At 26.6% G+C, this 22,529-nt stretch overlaps 1 protein-coding gene across 1 annotated transcript in view; it reads left to right on the top strand.

Annotated features, from left to right (window-relative positions):
• Positions 1-4,962: 4,962 nt before the first annotated feature.
• LOC107450730 (uncharacterized) overlaps positions 4,963-22,529 on the top strand; it is a 52,335-nt gene continuing 34,768 nt past the window's right edge. Inside the window, exon 1 of the mRNA XM_071180382.1 lies at positions 4,963-5,144. The gene's annotated coding sequence lies outside the window, so the exon portion shown is untranslated. The remainder of the gene's footprint in view (positions 5,145-22,529) is intronic.

Genomic DNA, 22,529 nt, shown 5'->3' with positions numbered 1-22,529 from the left:
AACTTAAAATTTACCAACAAGAAAAAACAACCTTATTCTAATTATTAACTGTTTCTTAAATATAATAAATGTCGTCATTACTTAGAAGACTTTTCAATTTAAAACATTTATTAATTTGAGAGCATCAATTTCTCCAATGAACTAATTGTTGCAAAACTTGTGTTTACCGTTACAATCTATGTTTGTATGTACGAAAGTTTTCTAAAATATTTGTGTTATCGACAATATTGCAAAAATAAATAAGTAAAATTCGTTGAAATATGTTATCTCACTATATGAAGTAACTAAGCTTGCAGTAAAAATTCAATATTTGACTTATGCTAGTAGAAGATGAGGTAACAAAGAGCTAAGATAAATGTCATGTATTGAGGAAAACATTTCCTGATAGAAATAAAAGTGTAAAAAGTAATTTTTTTAGCATTTTTATTTCAGGAAGCTTAAATAATAAGTAAGAGTAAAAACCACACACGTAGTGACACTTTTCTTATCTACGTGATTACAATAATTTAAGCGACAATTAAAACTGTTTCGAACGTTAAGAGATAATAAAAAAATGAAACGCGTTTTAGAAGTTGAATTATTTCCTTTTATGTATTTTTTTAATACATTACAGGAAATACATGTAGATATTATGGATAAATATTAATAAATATGTAAGGAATATGTTATGCATTCAAAGACAGAGATAAGTGAATACATACGGAAGAAAAAAAAATGGTCAAAACTATTGAAACATAGTAGCATAGTTTCTGGATTTGTGAGAACACCAAAAAGCTATTGATAATTTTTATCGAAGTGATTTCATAATGGTTTTGGTAAAATTTACAATAAAATATAATTTGATTATTTGTGATAAAAATCAGAAAAAATTTCTTAATTTTATCATGATACCTGAACATGACATAAAAGCCATTTATTCGGTTAAATTTACTTTTCAATTTTGTATTTTTTTACCAAATATGTTTAATAAAAATTATAATTTTGAAAACAAAATTTCTGGTAAAATATTACCATTTAGAACGGAAAAATTATCAACTGAATGGTTTAAATAGTTTATATTTGGATATTATTCATTTAGATTTTATTGGAACTTCGACTTTTTTTTTAACAGAAATGTCATTACGATACAGTACAATAATTTCATCTGAATTTTTTTCTCCATGCATAAAGATATTGTGGATTTACAACAGTATTCATATGGCTTCTGAAAATAAGATTTAAATTCGCTGGAGTAGGCATTTACACGAGGTAAATTAAAAAGAACGTTTAAAAAAAGCTAATATATTTAGTTTGTAAATGACTGTTATAGAATTTTAAAATTGTGTAAGTTATTTTTCAGAGTGTTGAAATCAAGAACAGTATTTTTTAAGCATTTCATTTCAATAGAACGTAGTTCTTTCTTTTGAAATTCTTCTAATAGTTCTTTTTTTTATTAAAGAGTCAATCTGAACACTATTTTCCCATTGAGAAAGTTAGGTGAATGAATACAAAAATATATACAATGAATATAAAAATGGGGGAATAAAAATAGAAATGGAACATAATCAATAATGTAATTATTGAATCGCAAATCAACTATAAATCGCAAATCAACTATAAATACGAACTATATTTGTCTATTATGCCAACTATAATTGTCTCAATTTTTAGTATCTGATTAGTGCAAAAACATGATTTGGGGGAAAATTTTCGAAATTAAGTATACTACAAATTTATAATCCCTGTACCTTCTAACAATACTTCACGTTTGTTTGTAATTCAATTATTTACAAAGTTAAAATAGTTTTTGTGCTAGGTGATAACAATGGATAGACTAATGATTTTACGTTTTTAAATGCATTTATCTCAAAATCAGATTATTTTTTTTTGCATTTCAAACTACTTTAAACATGATATCTCAATTTGTTTTAAAATAATTGTCTACAATTTTTCATGTGTGTTTATAATTATAACACACGTGATTTTTAACTACAGACTAAGAAAAAAAATTATGCACGTTTTTTCGCAAAGACAAGATGGAAATTTTTTAAACACTTGCTTTTTTTGACTGCAATGATCCCTAACTCATTAGTATATGAGCTTTCTTTTAAGATAATATTTCAAAACATAGTTAATAACCTTTTAAATAAAGTTCGCAAAGGATTTTTGGTTTTAAGCGAGATAAATTTTTTTACAGTGTTTAGCGTATAAGCTACAAAAAAAAGCTTTATTTTTACCTAAAAATGGCGATATAAAAAAAATAATAATAATCATATTATTTTGCTAGTTTTATAAGTTTTTTCACATAATAAAACAAATTAGCTAGTTTTTTAAAATTTTATTTTAACATTTAAAAGAAAAAGTTATCATCCATCAGTAGCCAGATGCCTAGTCGGTTTAACAAGGATCAATGGGGTGCTCGACCCAAAAATGTAAGTATTTTAAGTCATGACGCTTCCAAATTAAGATAAAATTATCTTCAATATTAGCAAAGTCTTATAACTTATCTTTAAAATATACACATATTTTTAAATCATGTATATCATCCAGAACTTCACTGAAATATGGAACTGATGGCATAAAAATTATATTTCGACTCAAAGCAATATATTGTTTAGTAATGCCTGAAATTCACCCAGCGAATTTCCGTATTTTACCCCGGTGAACTAAGTAACACCGGATTAAAACTTTTGGTGTTTTGTTTTGTTGGCATACTGTTAATTGTAAACTGTTAAAAAAATCCCGTTAAATTCACGGATTCAAACCGGCTTGTGGATTAGAAGTGTAAACTTTACGAAGTAGATCCGTAGCCTCAACCGCTTTTTACCATACGAGAACAAGTTTTTTCTGTAAAAAATTATGAAGACAATCTGTAATCTGACTGGTTTTTTTACCACAATAAAAACCACGCTTTTACAACAAAAATAAATCTGTTGTCTCAACAGATTTTTACCACATGGGAACAAGTTTTCTCTGTGAAAATTACGAAACGAGCCTGTACTAGCACCAGATGAGGATATTTTATTACGGCAGAATTTGTATCGGAAAGTCATCACTAGAATTCGGATTTAGGTCACTTCATTAAGAACTGCATACTCTGTCCACTGAATCATTGCTTGCTCAAGTATTTTATTATAACGAAATCATGATAGTGAGAATTTCACTTCAATATTTTATCAATTTTACAATAAAGTCGAATAGAAATTTTTATTTTTATGATGTTCAAAACCATGAAGGATGTGCTAAAAAGTAAGAGCAAGTATAGAAAATTATCATGCAATGATTGGTAAAACGATGAAGTTACATTATAGACGCAAAACTGCAAGGCGAAAACTAGAATTCTAACTGACAACTTGAGATTAGGGTAAAAAATGGAGAAAAACCGTTGTGTCAACAAAACGGCATTAAACCTTTAAATATCCGGTGAAATTTTGAAAAAATAACAGGTATTTTTTATAGTATACAAAGCAAAATTAAAATCTCACCCAAATTTTTATGAATAAAATACCTTTATCGATATTTTCTCCGTTTGAACCCTAAATCTGCTTTTATTAACTAGATCTAACCATATTTAATTTCAATTAAGTAAAAGTATTTGAATAAAAACTAAAAATTGTAAAAGACATAGAAAAATAATGCTACTACCTTAGAATAGATAATTTCATCTACTTTCGTCATAAAAAATGGGTAAGATTCTTGTTTAATATTCGAATTAGTTTGGAAAATTGAAGAGAAATGTTGGTTACATTTCTCTAAAATTTCACCAGTTCCTCTAAATTCATAAATTTTGCAATTTAGATCGAACACAAATTTTTGCCATCAATTGATACTTATAAAACAATGTGATTTTTTCTTGCATGAATACAAAATGGATCAAAACAAAATGTTTTATTACCAAATAACATAACTCTTTTCTGAAAAACAGAAAAAGTATGAAATATATATAATAATTTTTTTCTTCTAAGTAATACTTCTTCTTATTTAAATAATTACATTTTCTTCGTATGCAAATAATTAATATTTCTTCTATTTAAATAAATCTATAATTTAAATAAGTAATTTAAGCAATTAATGTTTTTTCTTAGTTAAAAAACTAATTTTTCTTCTAAATAAAATAAATAATTTAAATAACTAATTTTTTTTCTATGAAATAAATATCTTAATGATTAATTATTTTATTATCTAAATAATTGATCTTTCAACATTTAAATAAAAAAGTGAAATTAAAAAATATGTAATTAGTTTTTTTTAAATATTATTCATAGATATTTTAAGTTATTAAGTTTCCTTCAAACTTTAATAAAGTGAATTAAATAAATAATTTAGTGTAGACCCTTCCTATTTTAGAAGATTAATTATTCCAAATTTAAATATAAAAAATTCAATAATTAGTTTTTCCTTAATTCTTAACTCATATTTTAAAAAATTAAGTTTTCATCAAATTTAAATAAATAATTTTATGTTATACCCCTCTCATTTTCACACATTTCAAATAGTAAAAGCTTTATCTTGGCAGTGTATAATTCTTAATGCAAAGTACTCAATATAAAAAGATAAAAAAAAATTTAAAAAAATCTAGTTAGTATTAAAAAGGATATGCAGATGGAGAATATATGCATTAGTCACTTCAAAATTTTTTCGTTGTAAAAACAGAACTTGCTAAAAACAGAAGCTTAACCATTCACAGTTTTCCTTACAATGTTATTTGTTGCCATTCAGCAAGATGTAATTTTGTCTTAAAATCGCAAATAAGTGCAAGCGATTTATTTGTTCCAGCTTTCGTGAAAGCTATACTTTCTAATTTTCTATTGAAAATTCTCACGGCCGTCCTCGATAAGATCCGGCAAAGAAAAAAGTTCTTTTAAAAGTTGGTAAATATGCCTTTGGATGGAAATTACTCAAGCGAAAACGAAAAACTAGTTCATTTCTCGATGCGAGCGCTTCGGGCTCCTTAAACTTCATGTTCAGTATATATCCTTAAAACTCGTCTGCTCAATCTCATTTATAGTATTCGTTGATCTTACAGCTCTTTTTTTCCCTTCATCTTTATTCATCTTGTTTCATTTTATCGCTTGCTTGCAAAGTCGCCGGTCCTTTCATTTGGACTATTTTTGAAATCAACTTTATAAGTTGGAATTGTTTTCTGGAATTTTTTGCAAATTAGAGTAAGTTTATAATTTTTTAATTGTTTTAGTAAATTAGTGGTAGATACAAATCAAATTCAATTCAGCTTTTCCTTTATTATCGGCAATAAGAAATTAAGTAAAAGTGTAAGATAAATTCTTTTTAAGGGTTGTATTAACTCATGTGTAATTTTTATTTTATGAATTGTAATTAAAAATCCTCTGGAAATAATTGTTTTATTATTTTTAATTAATGTACTTAAACAAGTGCTTTTTATTTGATTATTTCTAGTAAGGAATTAAGTAAAAAGTTACATTCAAAGTAAATATTTTTTTAATGGTTGTATTTAAGCAGTTGTGAATAAAAATTATATTGAATTCAAATTTAATTTTGTTGCTTGATTTTAAATATCAAAAGTTTGATTTGAAAAATTTGATTTAATTAAAAAGAGTTTTTGATTTCATCAGTTGTAAAAAATAATTACTTAAAAGTGTTCGATAAAATATTTTTAATGGTTTTACTACAAAAGCAAGTCTATACGAATTAAATTGGAGGAATGTTTGTTAATTTTATTGTAATTGAACTCAAGTAAAATTGCGGATAAATTACTTTTAATTTTAAAATGATTGAAAAAAATATGTACAATTTATTTTTATTAGAAATTTAAAAAAATTGTTAGATATATTTCAATTATTTAATAGGAAAAAAAATGCATAAAAATTTTAGAGATTTAGTTCTCATTCTTACATTTGATAAATAAAACATTTAAAATAATCAAAAATGGGTGCTTCATTTTTTAAAAAGAATTTATGAATATCTTTTGAGTAATTACATATTGAAAATGCATTAATATTTGTTTAACTGTTTTCTATTTGAAAAATATCGAAAAGTGTTCTTTTTTCTTGATTTACTATGATTTATATAAGCAATGTTTTTTGAAGTAGGGTTTCTTATTTTATCTACACACATATATCTTATGAATATATATATATGTGAATGAATATATATCTACACACATAATAATAGGTGAAAAATACTCAATAGAAATATTTTAGTAATAGATGATATTTAAATTTAATTTTTAATTTAATGGGCTTGGCCATAAATTTTAAAAATAAAAAGTTTGAATTAGCTTGAAATATATGAATTTTTAAAACAAAGCTTTTATCTAAGTAAATATAATGTTTTTATTAAATATGTTTACTTGTACAATTCTCTGTCAAAGTTAAAAATATTTCAGTAAAAATTTCGAAGCTAAACAAATTTAAAGAAACAGAAAAAATTTATTAATTTGAGCTATCGAATTTCAAAATAGTTTCATCTAAATTCACAGGATTTTTGAAAGAGAAATCAAATAAGAACGTCGATTTAAAAGAAAATTATAGCATTGAGGACAGCTATTTAAAAGGAAAATACTATATAAGAACATCGGTTTTGAAGTCAAATATTAAAAAAAGAAATCTGAAAAGGAAATGTAGCAATAATGGCGTTAATTTAACAGTGACATTAACCGATTAGAACACCGATTTTAAATTGAAAAATAGCAACAAAAAAAAAACTTCGATTTAAAATTCAGATAGAGCAAAAAGAGCTGTGTCTTAAAAGGGAAATATAGCAATAAGAACGTAGGCTTAAAAGTGAAATAAAGCAATAAGAACATAGGTTTAAAAATGAAATAAAGCAATAAGAACATAGGTTTAAAAGTGAAATAAAGCAATAAGAACATAGGCTTAAAAATGAAATAAAGCAATAATAACATAGGTTTAAAAGTGAAATAAATCAATAAGAACGTGGTTTGTAAGTGAAAGTTAGTAATAAGAATTTAAATTTAAAAGAATTGAAAATTTTTTAGTTAAACTTGAATATAAAAAAGACTACATAATCAAGAGAACGCTTCGATGCGTGCTGCTATTGAAAAAAATATTTAAAAGAAATAAATTATACATTGTTTAAACTTTTTAGTATGTTGAACCATAACATTGTTCGAATTTGCTTCAGCTTCATAACATGCTTATGATCATACTGTATTATCATACTTTTTAAATTTTATTACACGGTACTATGATTTAATGTGAACGAAAACATGATTCAATTAAACACTTTATCAAGGATGCTAAAAAGTTTCACCGTATTGTGATCCAAGGTGCCAACACTATTATTCAACATTGAACAATTATTTCTGAGTGTGCACTTTAAAAATAATTTATTCAAACTTGTTCACAAAAAAAATCCCTGTATGCTCAAGACAAATTTTTAGTTTTCTTATAGACGTCTCTTTAAAGAGACGCAGCTAATATGATAATTTAAGCCCAGTAAAGAATCAGAAAACAATGATATTACCTTTCTGATCGAATAATTATGAGTTTTACAGTATATTTAATTGTCACTTTACATTAAAAAAATTTTTACCTATGAGATTTTCTAAATTCAAATAGTAGTTTGTTTTTGATCATAAGTTTCAGAATTTGGTCAATCCCCTTACAATAATAATTGCAAAATTTTATAATAATAATAACAATAAGGTAATAATGATAATGATAACAATAAATAATAATAACAACAGTAATACATTTTTTTCCTCTTTTATTTTATCATCATTTTTTTTAAACAGAGAAAAAACAATTCTAGTGAAATTACCGTACTGTATGGTAATGAGACTTCTAGTTGAAAACAACTTAATTCCAATTAATAAATCAGAAATCTACGGTATTTAAACTATTCATTTGGTAAGTTTCTGTTGATAATGTAACAGTTTACTGGAAAAACTGGTTTTCAAAATTATTGTTTTAATTACCACCTATTTAATAAAAAAATTCAAAAATAATAAGTAAATTTAATCGAATACATGGTTTTTATGCTATGCTAAGGTATTTACCACATTATTTATAAGGTACTACCACATTTACCAAATTTTATAACATAAGACCATATTTCATTGCCAATTTAACCAAAAACATTACCAAAGCTCTTCGATAAAAATTACCGAGCTTTTTGATGTTCCCATAGAACCAGACACGGAGTAAATTTCACCATATTCCAGTAGTCAGTTCATACTTTTTTTTTCTCAGTGTAATAAACTTTTGTATTCTTATTGTTATTTCTAATCTTGACTGAAAAATTTGCTTTAGCTTTTGATTTGTACAAATAGATTGCTTAAACTTATTATTCAAGGTATTGTTTATTCGAGTAATAATTTTTAAGACTTTACCATAAAAGGAAATTACAAATTAAAATCATCTATCAAAATAGAAACTAAAATATAAAACTAATGAAATACTCTATTCGGATAGTCTTATTTGTGTTAAGTTTTATAATTTTTCTGTTAACGTAGTTTATTTTTAAAATTTTCATACCAAAAGTATGAATTTGCACGTTTATGGTGTAAATAGTGATTTAAAGCACGACGGAAAAATTTATTGTCATTTGAAAACAATAACCGATTAAAAATTTAAACTCTTAATATTCAATATTATATCATTAAAAGTATTTGATAAGAAAAATAACAATTTGAAGAAATTTTTGTTATCGAATATGAAAATTTTCTCTCTAAAATTAAGTTGAAAGTCATTAAAATTTGTTCTGAGTTCAGTGCGTGACTTATAATACCATAAATTTTTTTTTATAGATGCTAAACTTCATAGTTATTTGAATTATTAATAAAGCATAATAAATAAAATTAAATAAATAAGTAAATAAAAAACATTAAATAAATAAATATAAATAAATTGTACATTAAAAAAATACTGGCACTCTCACGGCCGGTACTTTAGATCGTAATTTGAACCGGAAGTTTTATCAATGTAATAAATGACAATATAAGTTCCTAAATTTCTTTCACTTAGAGAAACTGATATAATTCATGCAACTATAATTTAATCAATTATTTTGAACATTTCAAACGTATTATTAATTTAAAAATAATTACTTTTTTGTTGGTAGATTTCACGCTTAATTTCAGCGAATAATCTATTTGGAAACTTTCGAAGGCAATAATTAGGTATCATTTGTTGCTAGCAATTATTTATAACCAGCTCGAACAAATTGGCGTTTGAGTGAGTTTATAAAATGTTGAACAATATCGAAAACGATTGTTCAAATAAAAAATCGCGATGAGGTTTCATAGACCAATTGTGAAAAATATTAATGCAATTTGTTTTTAATATTTTATTACAATAAAAATAAACATATGTTTCTATGATTTGAAAAATTAAACAATTAATATAGTATAGTGTAGTAAAAAACAATTAATATAGTAAAGTCACTTTTGCATGATAAACATACAAAATTGCTGAAATTAAAAAATGTTTAAAAAACAAAAATAATTTTAGATTTTTAATAATCAACAAAAATAACATTTTCACTTTAGTAATTTATGAATATTTTTTTTATATAACGACGCGAAAGTACTTTTAATATAATAATGTTAACGAAATAAGACTTAATCGCATCATAATCGAATAAACTTTTTCTTACTCGATGAAGATAGTTTTGCTTTTTGACCTGTTCTTTTAAAAGTTATTTTTAATAAATACTCTAGCTACTTTATTACATAAAATAATATTTCATATATCAGTTTAAACAATAGTTAACTATAAAGTGCACTTAAGCATTAATATTATTTTAATGAAACATATTTCGTAACAAATTATTTCAGCTGAAGTTACATACTTTATTCGTAAACTTACCTTTAAAAATTAAATAATAATGACGGCAACATTTTCCACTTTGCCTAGTAATACTATTAAATTTAAAATTCATAAACTGTGAATGTTTTTCTAATCATGCTAATTATTTTCTTTAATATCACAAATAGTTTTGGAACGAGAAATAATTTACATTTTATATAAAAATCTATATTGTTAAAAAATGGTATTCAGAATTGTAGATATAATTTAAAAGAATAAAAAAAAAGAATTTGTTATATATTATATTTAAAAAATTCTTGTTACTGCTTTTCAAAAAAACAAAACTTTGTACTCTAGTAGAAAATGTTTTCAAAAAAAGGATTTTTAAATTTCATAATTTTTACAAAGTTTTTACTCTACAGTTGAGTTGTATGCTTTGAAAACTGATTTTGTATTAACTAAATTTGTATTTAAATTTAACTCAGAGACAATATTCCTTAATGAAGTTTCTTAAGGGAAAAAATATAAGGATGAGATTTGATATTAGATGAATTTTTAAAGTTAACAGTATTCAACAAAAAAGAATTTATTTTCATAAAGAGGCAGCATTTATTTTCAACCGGGACGATTTAAAAAAATATAAACAGTTAGTTAATAAACATCAAATTGAGCTGATTTCAATATTAAACACCTCATTTAATAGTTATTCAGTTAAATGAAGTACAAACTAAAGAGTTGTATAGATGAATTTATACAAAATTAATTGTTTGTTCGCCACCTTAAATTTAGATATTCGTATCATTATAAGACGTTCTAAAATTACCGCTTGGTTTCCTCTAAAAATAAACAAATTTCCCTAAAATCAATTTAAATAGCAATATGTTAGTAAAAATCCTTTTTTTCCCCGTCATCCTTTAAGAATTTTTATCTGATTCTGTCTGATTCAGACCGAAACAAATCAGAAAACACGCTATTCGTAATTATCTTAAATGTTCTCACCATCAAGGAGATCCTTTCAGCAGCTTTTGTTTCTTTTCTTCCAATCCCGCAACACCATATAGAGTCGCGTGACTTCAAAGGACCAATCACCAATGAGACTAATTATTGATAAAGGAAAATGAAACGAGTTAATCCTTCTTATTATCATTAAATTGGGCTTAAATTATGTCTACATACCGTGTCACACTTCATAGATTTATCGAGTGTTCAATCTGAAATCCTGACCATTATCAGAAAGGTTGAGTTTGCCCTTGCTATTGGCAAAAGAGTTTGTAACCACAAAAATATACAAATGAAGATAGGGTATATATTTTGCTATGTGGGAATGAAGCAAAACAACGTGAATAAAGTACAAATAAATGTATAAATCACAAATTACAGTTCTGTATAGTAGTCGGAAAAACTACATTACTTTTGCAGTTTACTACAACTACTTTGTTACAAATGTAGTTAACTAAAATCGCAACTACTTTTCTTAAATGTAGTGACTACAAACTAGTTTGGAATTGCTGTAACTACTTCACTACTTGAAGGAGGCAAACTTATATTAAATATGAGGGAACAATTAATCATCATCATCATCAATGGCTCGACAGCCCAGGGTGGAAGTTGACCTTCTCAAGAAGTTTTTTCCAGGCTAACCATTTCTTGCTCGTGTTTTCCAAATTTCAGCTTTTAAGGCCAAATGGTCTTTCTATAGGCCATCTATCCATCTCAAATTCGGCCTGCCCCTCTTTCGTGTGCCAACTGGTCTGGCATTAAAAACTTTTTTTGTGGTACGGTCTTCGTCCATTCTGAAAACGTGGCCTGTCCATTTTATTCTTTGTCGTTTAATAAAGTTAATAATGTCAGGTTCATTATATGAGTGATAAAGCTTTAGATTTGATCTTCTAAACCACACGAGGGAACAATTAAAAAATATTTATTCATGTTTGCATAAGCCAGTTTGTAATTCCAAAAAAAAAAAAAATTTTCGAATTTGTTCATTTGATCTTCTACTTTTTATGCCTTTCTCGGCATCAGATATTTAATTTAAGAAATACGAAATTTTTAAATAATTGGAAATTTTTTACTTGTTCAATGCTCTTTTATTTCCTCTAAAAAGTCAAGTACATCGAAAATACGTTCCCTTCCTCGGTCCTATCGATTAATTATCTACCATGGTTAGTTTAAATATTAGTTAACATGATTCGAAAAACGTAGTTCCTGTCAACTCTCAGCTGCAGACAACCATTTTCATTGCATTCATTGCAACGCGCGAAGATTTCTACCCTTCAAATTCGAAAAATTATTTGCACTAGAGCCGTGTTTTTTTACTAAACCATCGGTTTCCAGGAATCGCTACAAACTACTGTTTTTTTGTACCACACTACACTACTTTTTTTAAAAAAGAAAAGTTGCTCACTGCTCTACAAACTACGAAAAAAGTAGCAACTACAGTAGTTTCGCTACTTGTAGAGTGCAATTTCCGACCACTGGTTTTTTACAATAAATGGACACACTAAAGCATTCCCATTTGTGTGCCTTTATTTGTGCTTTATTCACAATACTATGGCACAATTTTCGATTTGTTACAAAATAAATTTGGTTAGATTGTTTGAGTTACAGCACATCGCACTGTTATACAGTTTGAAATTCTACCTTAGAAAAGCGGACTAAAGGACAACATCTAAAACTTTTCATATCAATTAAAAATTTAATAGAGCAATTTAATGTAGTTAGATATTTATTTTTTATATGCAGTAAGAGCAGAGTTAAGTTATAAATAATTGTTTTGACCATTTTCAAAGTTAAAAGTTTTTAATACTTTAAGGCATTTTTGCATAGCAAATCTTGCACGTCTTGTCAAAAACCCGATCACAGGTATAATCCATCACATAAAGTTTAAAAACAATGAGAAGAGAATAATATATTTTTAATTATTTTAAATTTCTTAATAGCTAATAAAATGCTTTCTATTTACTAGCACAGTAAAAATTTACTAGAACAGCATGATTGGCAGAACTTGCGTTACTGCCAATCGTGCCAAGTACTACTTGTATTTATCACACATCTACTTATTGTTAATGAAAGTAGCGTGTCAACTGATTACTGCTGTCGAACTGTTCTTAAATGTTTAGTTCTAAAGCGTGATGTTTGGGTGTATAGATATTTTGAAATCTTTTGTTCTAAAGGTAGATTTGAAATTCAATATAAATCAAATAGTATTCGATTAATAAGATCTTACCAAAAATGAAGTAATTGTTTAATAACGTAGCATTGTGAAATTGGAACAACTTTTTTGAACGTGATTACTTCCGTTATTACACCATATCTATCCAAACGTAATCATTTGTGGTGTCAACAGAAATTGAATAACGTTTATTTATTTTAAGAATAAACTACTACAGCAATCGTTCTTTTCTTTATGTATGTGCAAATATATAAAAAACATTTTGGTAAATTTAGCAATTTTATTATGATAAAATTACAAAATTTCATTAAAATTAATCAAAATTACCAAATTTTATCATGATGAGTGTGGCATAAAAGCCATCTAATTTTTCAGTCGAGATTAGAGTTAACAATAAGAATACAAAAGTTTATTACACTTATAAAAAAAAGTATTATCAGAACTAACGGAATATGGTAAAATTTATCGCGTGTCTGGTGCTATGGGAACACCAAAAAGTTCGGAAATTTCTATCGAAGCGCTTTGGTAATGGTTTTGGTTACATTGGCAATAAAATATGGTCTTAAAATATGTTATAAGAAATGGTAAATGAGGTAAAATTTTGCAATTTTGTCATGATACCTTAGCCGAGCATAAAAAACCATGTATTCGTTTAAATTTACATTTTAGTTTTGTATTTTTTACTAAATATGTGGTAATAAGTGCTATAATTTTGAAAACCAGGGTTTCCGATAAACTGTTACTGTATGAACGAAAAAATCACCAAATGAAGGATTTAAATACCGCATATTTTGGTTTAATTAATCAGAATTTTTTTTTTTTTTTACCAGAAATGTCATGACCTTACAGTGCGGTAGTTTTTCCATAATTTTTTTCTTTCAAATAGACTCTGGGTTATTCAGGAGGGGGTATTCGTAAAGATGATTCAATTCTTTCTTCTTTCCTTAGTGCAAACGTCACCACAAACACGACTCAAAGTTTAATGTCTGAGTTTTAGCAAAGGGGAGGTATAAACTTTTTGAATTCACCTTTTGGTGGTAAAGTAAAATAAATATAATACTTAAATTTTAAAATTAAAGAATCAGCCCTAGGGTACTTTCTCAGTTAGAATTTCAGGAATAAAAAGCAAATTATAAAAAAAAATTTGAATTAAGAAATTAATAATTGATTATTTAAATTACCAAAAACATTTTTTAAAAGACATTCTGAGAGTTTTGAATTCTTTTAATGTAGAAATATTTTAAAAATTTTTTCAAATCATTCAAATCCCTTTTGTCCCTTATCTCCATTTAATGTAATTGAGATTCTATTTTTTTTATTACAGTTACTGTTACATGATATCACAAATCTTTTTACAATTACAAATTTTTTGAACCAGTCAATGCATTATTATTTTAATTTTTCTTTCTATATTTCTGGAACGCCAAAAAAAATTCAGTTGCTTTTAATTGTCATACCAAAAGCTAGAAAAAAAATTATAAATAGAATTTATTTTAAACTTTGACTTAATATTCTCAGTTTTAAAGGAAATGAAAATTTACTCTTAGTTTTAAGGTTTTAAGATACTGCTCAAAGAAAATACGCGTAACCCAAAAATTTTTGCAAAAATTGTGCAAATTTTAAAAGCAAACACAAAGGAAATATTGAAAACATTCACATTTCTTTGTTATTTTTATTTTAGTTAGAATGATTTAAATGTGTAAAATGCAGTTTCATGTCATACAAAGGAAAAAAAATACCGCTTCAGTTGTTTTTCTTCTGTTCCTTAATTTAAAAATTTGTCTGTATTCACGGGTCATATTCAAGTTCTCCTTATTGATGAGTTTAATAATCATGTTACTTTTTCATGAAACAATAATTGTTGATTGAATTTTCAGTTTGTAGGATGTTATCATTGTTTCCTTTTAATACATCCAACTATCTTTGTTTTTCTTTTCCTTCTTGAATAGTTACTTTGTATTTAGTTCTTATAAAAAAAATAATTTTTGATTATTTTCTTTTTAGTTTTGAATTAAAATAGCTTCTATTACTGCGTTCAATGTGTTTAAAAAGCATACTTTATAAATTACATCGAAATAATCAAGTCTAATATGGGATATGAACGAAAACTTTCAATGTTATTTGAGTTTTGTTGAATTCGGGGCAAAATAACAACAAAAGTAATACGTATTTCCATTTTTTTTTGTCTGTCTAATATTTGGAAAGCAATAAATGTACAAAAAATAAAATTAAAAGAACAACAAATAAATAAATAAATTAAAATATTTCATAAGAGTTCTAATGCTACCTCTTATAAAACCAATCGAATTCGACTATTTAAATTTAATTATTTAAACTATAAAAGCATTATAATTGCATAATTGTGCATTAAGATAATAACGCTTCATTTACTTGAAGCAATATGGTATTAAACCATACTTTTTTCAAATGCGACATTTTTAAATTGAATTGTTACTTAGTATTGTTTCCAGACAGTTACTCTAGAATTAGATTATAGCACAATACGCAAGAATATTTTATTATTTTATACTTGGCTATCTAGGTTTTTTTTACTAAATTGATTTCAAAAATGTACTTTATTAAATTGCTCTAAGCCCTTGAATTTGAATTATATCTTAAAATTATTTTTTACAGTTTATATGAAACATTGGCAATTTAAACATGACAATTATAACCCTATGCTACAATTCAATTATTGAGGAACAAAAATTTGAAAATTAAAAAAAAGAAATAAGAAGGAAAAATATTATTTTATAGAAAAAGAGTGAAGTTAGTATTCAAATATTCAATAAATATATATTTCCATGAAGAATTTTTTTTTAAATTTTTTAAAATCTTTACATTCAATTTAAATAGTACCATATATTTCTTAAGAAAATAAATAGAAACCCCATATCTTTACTTACTTAAGTTTTCACTTTACTTATTAAAAAATATTTTTTATTAGTTTATTGATTAATTTATTTTAAACTTTTATTGCATAATTTCACTTTTTAACCTAGTTCATTATTTGTCATTACTCATAATTATCATTACACATTATTCAGTATTTATCATTATTATTTTATTTATTGATTGATTTTTCTATTTTAATTGATAAAATTTCTTTAATTAATTTATAAAAAGTACCTTTTATTACTATTATATTTGTTTAAAAACTTTATTTTCTATAAAGAAAAAGACCTTAAAGCATCAGGAAAAAAAATAATTTAGAATCTAGATTCTTTTTAATGTACTTTTGTTCTAAATATTACAATCATTACAAATTCAAAACCATTTATTCATTTCCCCCTACATTTATTTAAGAACGATATAAATTGATTTTTGACAGTTTAAACCTTAATCTTGTTGTCCAGGGTGAAATTTCTGAGAAGGTCCGTTCTAAAAACAAAATCCTGCTCCATTTAAAAAAGAAAATATTAAGTTATTAAGATTTCTAAAAATTCATCAAGCCCATAAAACAACAAAGCTTTAGGGGTCGGAAAATAAACGAAATTGACGTAATCCTTTAATTCCCCAGAGCAATTTTTAACCTTCTAAGGAAAGAGAAATTCCTTTTCCCATTAACTAAATCCTCATTTCGTCTTCTTCCCTTGCAGACGATCAAGAATTAATATTTTTCTTTTTATGTACCTATTTCCGTGGATAAGCAGCATGCTTCAGTAACCTTGGCATACATCTTGGGATCTACTAAACTTCGATCTTTTCGTTCCGCGCCACAGACTTTACCCATTGCCCTGTTTTCGCCGTTGTTTTCTTTTTTTTATTAGACACTTATATTCTGCAAATTGGATACTAGTGTTGGCAACAAGCATTTTGCTGTCAGACTTAAATGTTCAGTTGTTAGACTTTGAAAAAAAGAATTGAAAGACAAAACCAAACAACAAAACTGCATGTAAATGTCTTTTAAAGTGGTCGTGAGTACATTATAAAATAACGGATATCTTTAAAGTTTCTCAAATGTTGGAGAAAATAGTGTTTCGACATTCTTTTTCACACGTCGTTGAATTCTTATTTTCCATTTTTTTTCTAAAACAACAGCATGCTGGTAAATTGTTTGCTATTGAGTATAGATTCACGCCGGTATCATTAGACGTGATTTCTTAAAAGTTTGTCGTGAATGGAAGGATTATTTTATTGTGGCAACTATGTAAAAATCGTTTTACCTAGTTGAAAACATATCAGCGCTATTTCCAAGATAATAATATTAAAAGAAAAAAATCACGAGCGTGCTTGAGTAGTAGTTAAGTAGCATTGTGGAATCTCTAGCAACAGTTTCACCTTGGCACCACTTGGGCTCGAAATTGGCTCAATATGTGCTCGATAAAAACATGTTCCAAAGGACCAATATTAGGATGTTTAGATTTTTTCAATATTGGTCCTAGAAGGACCTATACAGGGTCTATTTTGGCTGAATAATGAATATAAAATATCGGGTGAATTTGGGCAATTCAATATAGAACCCATATTGGTTGTAAAAGGACTGTAAAATATTGGGTGAATCAGGAAAATCAATATCGAGCCAATATCCGAAAAATAAGCAGCCTTTTGAACCCTTACTGCGGGAAGATTCGGGAAAATTGGTCCAATGAACCAAGTTATTTTGCTGAAAGGGATATTTCCAAACCAGTCTGGCACGCAGTTTCATACATGATGATGACACAGTAAATCAGCTCTCGTAGTTAAGAGTTTTCATAAACAATAGCCGAATTACGTGAACAGCTTGGCCACCTTTCAAAATTATCTTGTACAACATATAAACTTTGTTCAACATATATACTGTGATTCTGGTAATCAAACCAGAATCACAACGCAACTGTACTAAAAACTGTACAACTGTCTTGTTAATTACAACTGAACACAATTGTGTTTCTAATTCTTAAAACCTTCCTGCAATCCTGTCACCTTAATTAGTTTTAACAATGTATTAACTAAATCTTTCTTTCACCGTCTAGCTGTTGCCCGCGACTTTCCTCACGTGAAAGTACTCTGATTTCAATTTTAATAATTTTCAGGAGATGGTTCGTGATGCTGTCAAAGTTCTTTATTTAATAAATTTTAGTAATAATTTAAAGTCTGTCCGTCAGCCATTAAATCATTCAAACCACCGTAAGTATGTGGTCGGGACATTTCAGCAAAGTAGGCAGAAGAAATATCTAAGTCACAATTATTATACTCTGTCTAAAAATGAAATAGAAAACCTATCCTAATGCTTCATTAAGTACTTTACTAGTTCGTCACGCACCTTTCGAACCATAACTCAAGTATCGTATTTTACGATCAATGTAAATAGTCCAGTATTAATAATAACCAAATGAGCCGGTTAAACTGAATAATTTAAATAATTTAAGCGAATTTATCAAATTAACAGGTTATTATTAACAAAAACCAATGAAGTTTGGCGAAGGTCATTCTTTCGTGTTTTTATTAGGGATATTTCCGTATCGTGATCTGCAACACCAACTACAATCACCAAGGTGCCAAATTGATTTTAACCTGGAAAGACTTTTTTTTTTCATAAAAAATGTACATTTTTGCCCGGGGGTGGCTACAATCTATACCTTTCGTGTCGGTCCCTTTCTGTGATGTTTTTAAAGTTTTCCTGGGGTTGCTGCCCGGAAATTGCCAAGACTTGTCGGTTATTCCGCCATAGTTTGCGATAAGGAAATCTCTTCTTTTTATTTCACACTTTGACTAAAGGCTGGGGTTGTTATTAATTTCTACCGGTTAGTATTAATAATAACCGGATTTATTACCTTAACAGTAACACATGCACAAAGAGGCACTCCCATGTCCCAATGCTATATAAATCAATTAATAACAATGCTATATTAATCAATTGACCAAACTTCATTGGTTATTATTAATAATGATCGGTTAAAGGAAATAATTTGCGATATTTCTCACTTTGATAACAAGAAAACGGTACTAATAATATGATTCAGCGTTGAATCAATTTTTCTAAAAGAGCAGTTGAAATATTATAAGCATAGAACTGTTTTAATCGTTAGATAATTAAATTAGATTAAAATTTTTGGATCCAAAATTTTAAAAAAAGTTTAGTACTTTAATTACATAGGAGCTAGATCTAGTGTTTCTGTGTAAAGATTTTCTCAGAAATTATTGAAGTGTATAAGCTGATGATGTATAAGTGTGTAAGCCGTCAAAGAATTTTGCATTCTAATCAGCTTAAAACTCATCGGAGTTCAGAACTACCAGCATTTTAACGATATATTTAGCAGTTCCTTATATTATATTTCTTTATTTTACTTTTTTGATATTGTCCTTAATTTTTTTTATGAAAATTAAAAAGAAGGTTAATTTTTCGATTTCATGGAACTAGATCTAGTGATCGAGTCAAGAGTTTCATGAAAATTATTGCATGGTTGATGTACCAAATTTTAAAATAAATACGAAAAAGTTTTACATACTTAACTGTGAAGAACTTACGTTAAGAACTCAGTGGAGTTCCGATCTATTAGCATTTCAATGATCAGAAACACTTCCTCCTCTTGCTTTTCTTTGATATTGTCCTCAATATATTTTTGGCTACAAAGAAATATTTATTTTCTACAACTTTTTTATACTTTCTGGCAAAAATATTGGAACATTATTACCTTCTATGAATGAGTTGCCTTATTTCTTCTGGTTAATGGCGCTAACTGGAAGGTTGAAAAAACGGTGCAAGTTAATATTAGGTCATCTCACACAGAGTTTTAAACAGAGGTGGATTCACAACTAACTGCAGAAATAGAGTAACGTGTTACAGGTTTCAGTGTTTGATAAAGAAAAGCATTTGTAAGGAAACTATATGATGAAACTCGAAAAAAAAACTTATTGATTAAATATGTTAATACATAAGTGCCCACAATCTCTTTTTAGAAATGGCTCATAAAATAATCTTACGAGAAATAAAACACTTTCAGGCTTTGTAATAAAACTCAAAAAAAGAAAGCTATTTGCTTAGTTAATACTTTATTGCCAGCGATTCCTTTTCAGAAACACCTATAAAATACGAAATTAGCTCACCAAACAAAATACTTCCAGGTATTTTGTTTCGAAAAGGAAAGCTGTTTGATCAAAAAGAATACTTTTGAGACATCGTTGTCTATAGTCCTTTTCATAAATAGATTAAAAAAAATGCATAAGCTCATCAGACAAAATAATTCAAGTATTCAGGGTGCATTTCGAAAATGAAAGTTATATGATCAAAGAAAGTTTTTCTAAGACACCAGCACCCATAGTCTTCTTTTATAAATGGCTGAAAGCTTTTTGGTGAAATTTAAAAAATAAAGCTGTTCAGTCAAAAAGAGTTCTTTTAAGACATTAGTTTAAGACATTTGTTCTTAGTTTAAGACATAGAATTCTTTATCGGCATAAGTTTTCATAGTTCCTTTTTATAGATGGCTAAAAAATGCATATGCTCATAAAACAAAATTCTTCCATGTTTTATGGAGAAACTTGAAAAAGAAATCTGTAGGATGCAAGAGACTACTCTGAAGACACTAGAGCCCATAGTTCCTTTTTATAAACGACTAAAGATTTCTTTGCTAATAAAACAAAATTCTTTCATGTTTTATGGCAAAACTTGAAAAAGAAATCTGTAGGATGCAAGAGAATTCTCTGACGACACTAGAACCCAGAAATTATTTATCTGAAATGAAAACACACTTATTCTTAGTCTTCACATATTACTCTAGATAGGATATGATATGCGGTTATGTGATATGATATGCGGTAATGTGATATAATATACGGTGATATTTGTGATATGATATGCTGTTTTTAATCTGAGCACCTTACCCTCTCTTTTTTTCAAACAGTAATAATATCAGAAATTATTTAACTGAAACGAAAAACACTCATTCTTAGTCTTTAACATTTATTATTCACAATCGGCTGTGATATGTTGTTTTTTATCAAAGCACCTCAATTATATTTCCATTTTCTCTTTTTCTTCTTAGAAATAACAATCTAAGAAATTATTTATCTGAAATGAAAACACACTCATTCTTAGTCTTCATTCATTATTCTTGTCGTGATGTGATGTGCGGTTTTTATCCTAAGCACCTCAATCTCGCTTTTTTTTTTTAAATTTTTTTTTTTTTAACATTAACATTTTCAGAAATTATTTATCTGAAATGATTAATCTTCATTAATTAGTTACCTTAGATACACATGTTATTAATTCAAATGTTGTTGTTAGTTTGAGACTTCTCAATTAATTTCACTTTTTTTTAAACTGTCACAGTCTCAGTTTTATTTGAAATGAAATTAAACTTATTTTCGGTCTTCCTAATTACTCTGAGCAAAACAATCTATTTTATTTTTTTTTGTTAATTTTTTTTCTTCTTAAAATTAAGCTATAATCTCAGAATTTAGAGATTTAGTTTGGTTTGGTCCAGAAATTAGTATCTGGTTCTCAGAAATTAGACATCTGAAATTTGGTATTAAGAGTGATGAAATTAGTAAAGTGATATAAAAAGCATATTTTTTTCATCACTTCACTACTTTACTTGGTCAGGAATAAACATGTAAGCTGATATTTTACTTTACTAACAGTACATTTAAAATTCATAATTTCAGATCAAAGTATAACTACTTATATTAACTAATATATTTTGGTGTAATATATTTAACTGCAAATATTTTTCCTTGCCGATATAAATTTCAAAACAATTAAAAACTTAAGTTGCCAGTTTCTATCTTTTTTAAAAAAGTAAGCGAAATCACAGTTCTTCACAGTTCCTTTAAAAAATTAAAAAATAAACAATAAATTTTTGGTTAGTTTTGTTTATTATATAGTAACTATACACTATGTTGTCTACTATATTGATAACATTACATAATTGCTTACGTATTGTGGTAAACAGAAATATTTTTGTTTCATTGATATAAATTTTGAAACAATTAAAAAATTAAGTTGTCAGTTTCTATTTTTTTAAAAGAAGTAAGCGAGATAAAAGGACAATTTTGTGCGGTTAATGGGTTAAAAAGTAGTCTCACTCTTTCTTTTAAAAATCGAAAAATAAAAATCAATATACACTCTGGTTAGTTTTATCTATTATATAGTAACTATATACTATGTTGTCTACCATATTAGTAACAATACATAACTACTTATGGTAATCATATATTTTGGCGAACGCAAATATTTCTGCTTCACTGAAATAAATTGCGTTGAAACGTTGCCAGTTTGTATCTTTTTGAAAGAAATCAGCCAGATAAAACGATACTTTTGTGTGATTAATGGGTTAAAAAAGTATTCTTAACTTTTCTTAGAATTTTTTTTCAAAATGTAAATAAACAGTAATTTCCGGTTAGTTTTGTCTACTTATCATAGCTATTCACCGGAAACTCTTTATAGAAACTTAACAGGAAATATAATATAAATAAACTCTATATTGTAATGAAAGAAATTAGATTTTATTTATGAAGCTATTTTTATAAACCAATTATTCCAGCTAATGAGACTGATCGTTAAAAACTATCAAGGTAGACTAGTTCTTAATCCAGGTTACCTTGCTCAAACTAGTGGCCCAACATAGACAATGCAATAAACGGTCTAAAAATTTGATTGCATTTGCATTTAATTTTAATCAAAAATGCTCAAATGATAAAGTAATTAA

This window comes from Parasteatoda tepidariorum, chromosome 4 (assembly GCF_043381705.1).
Source record: "Parasteatoda tepidariorum isolate YZ-2023 chromosome 4, CAS_Ptep_4.0, whole genome shotgun sequence".
In the NCBI taxonomy this organism is placed as follows: Eukaryota; Metazoa; Arthropoda; class Arachnida; order Araneae; family Theridiidae; genus Parasteatoda; species Parasteatoda tepidariorum.
Note: the sequence above shows the minus strand (reverse complement) of the source record. Positions and strands in the feature narration are given on the sequence as shown.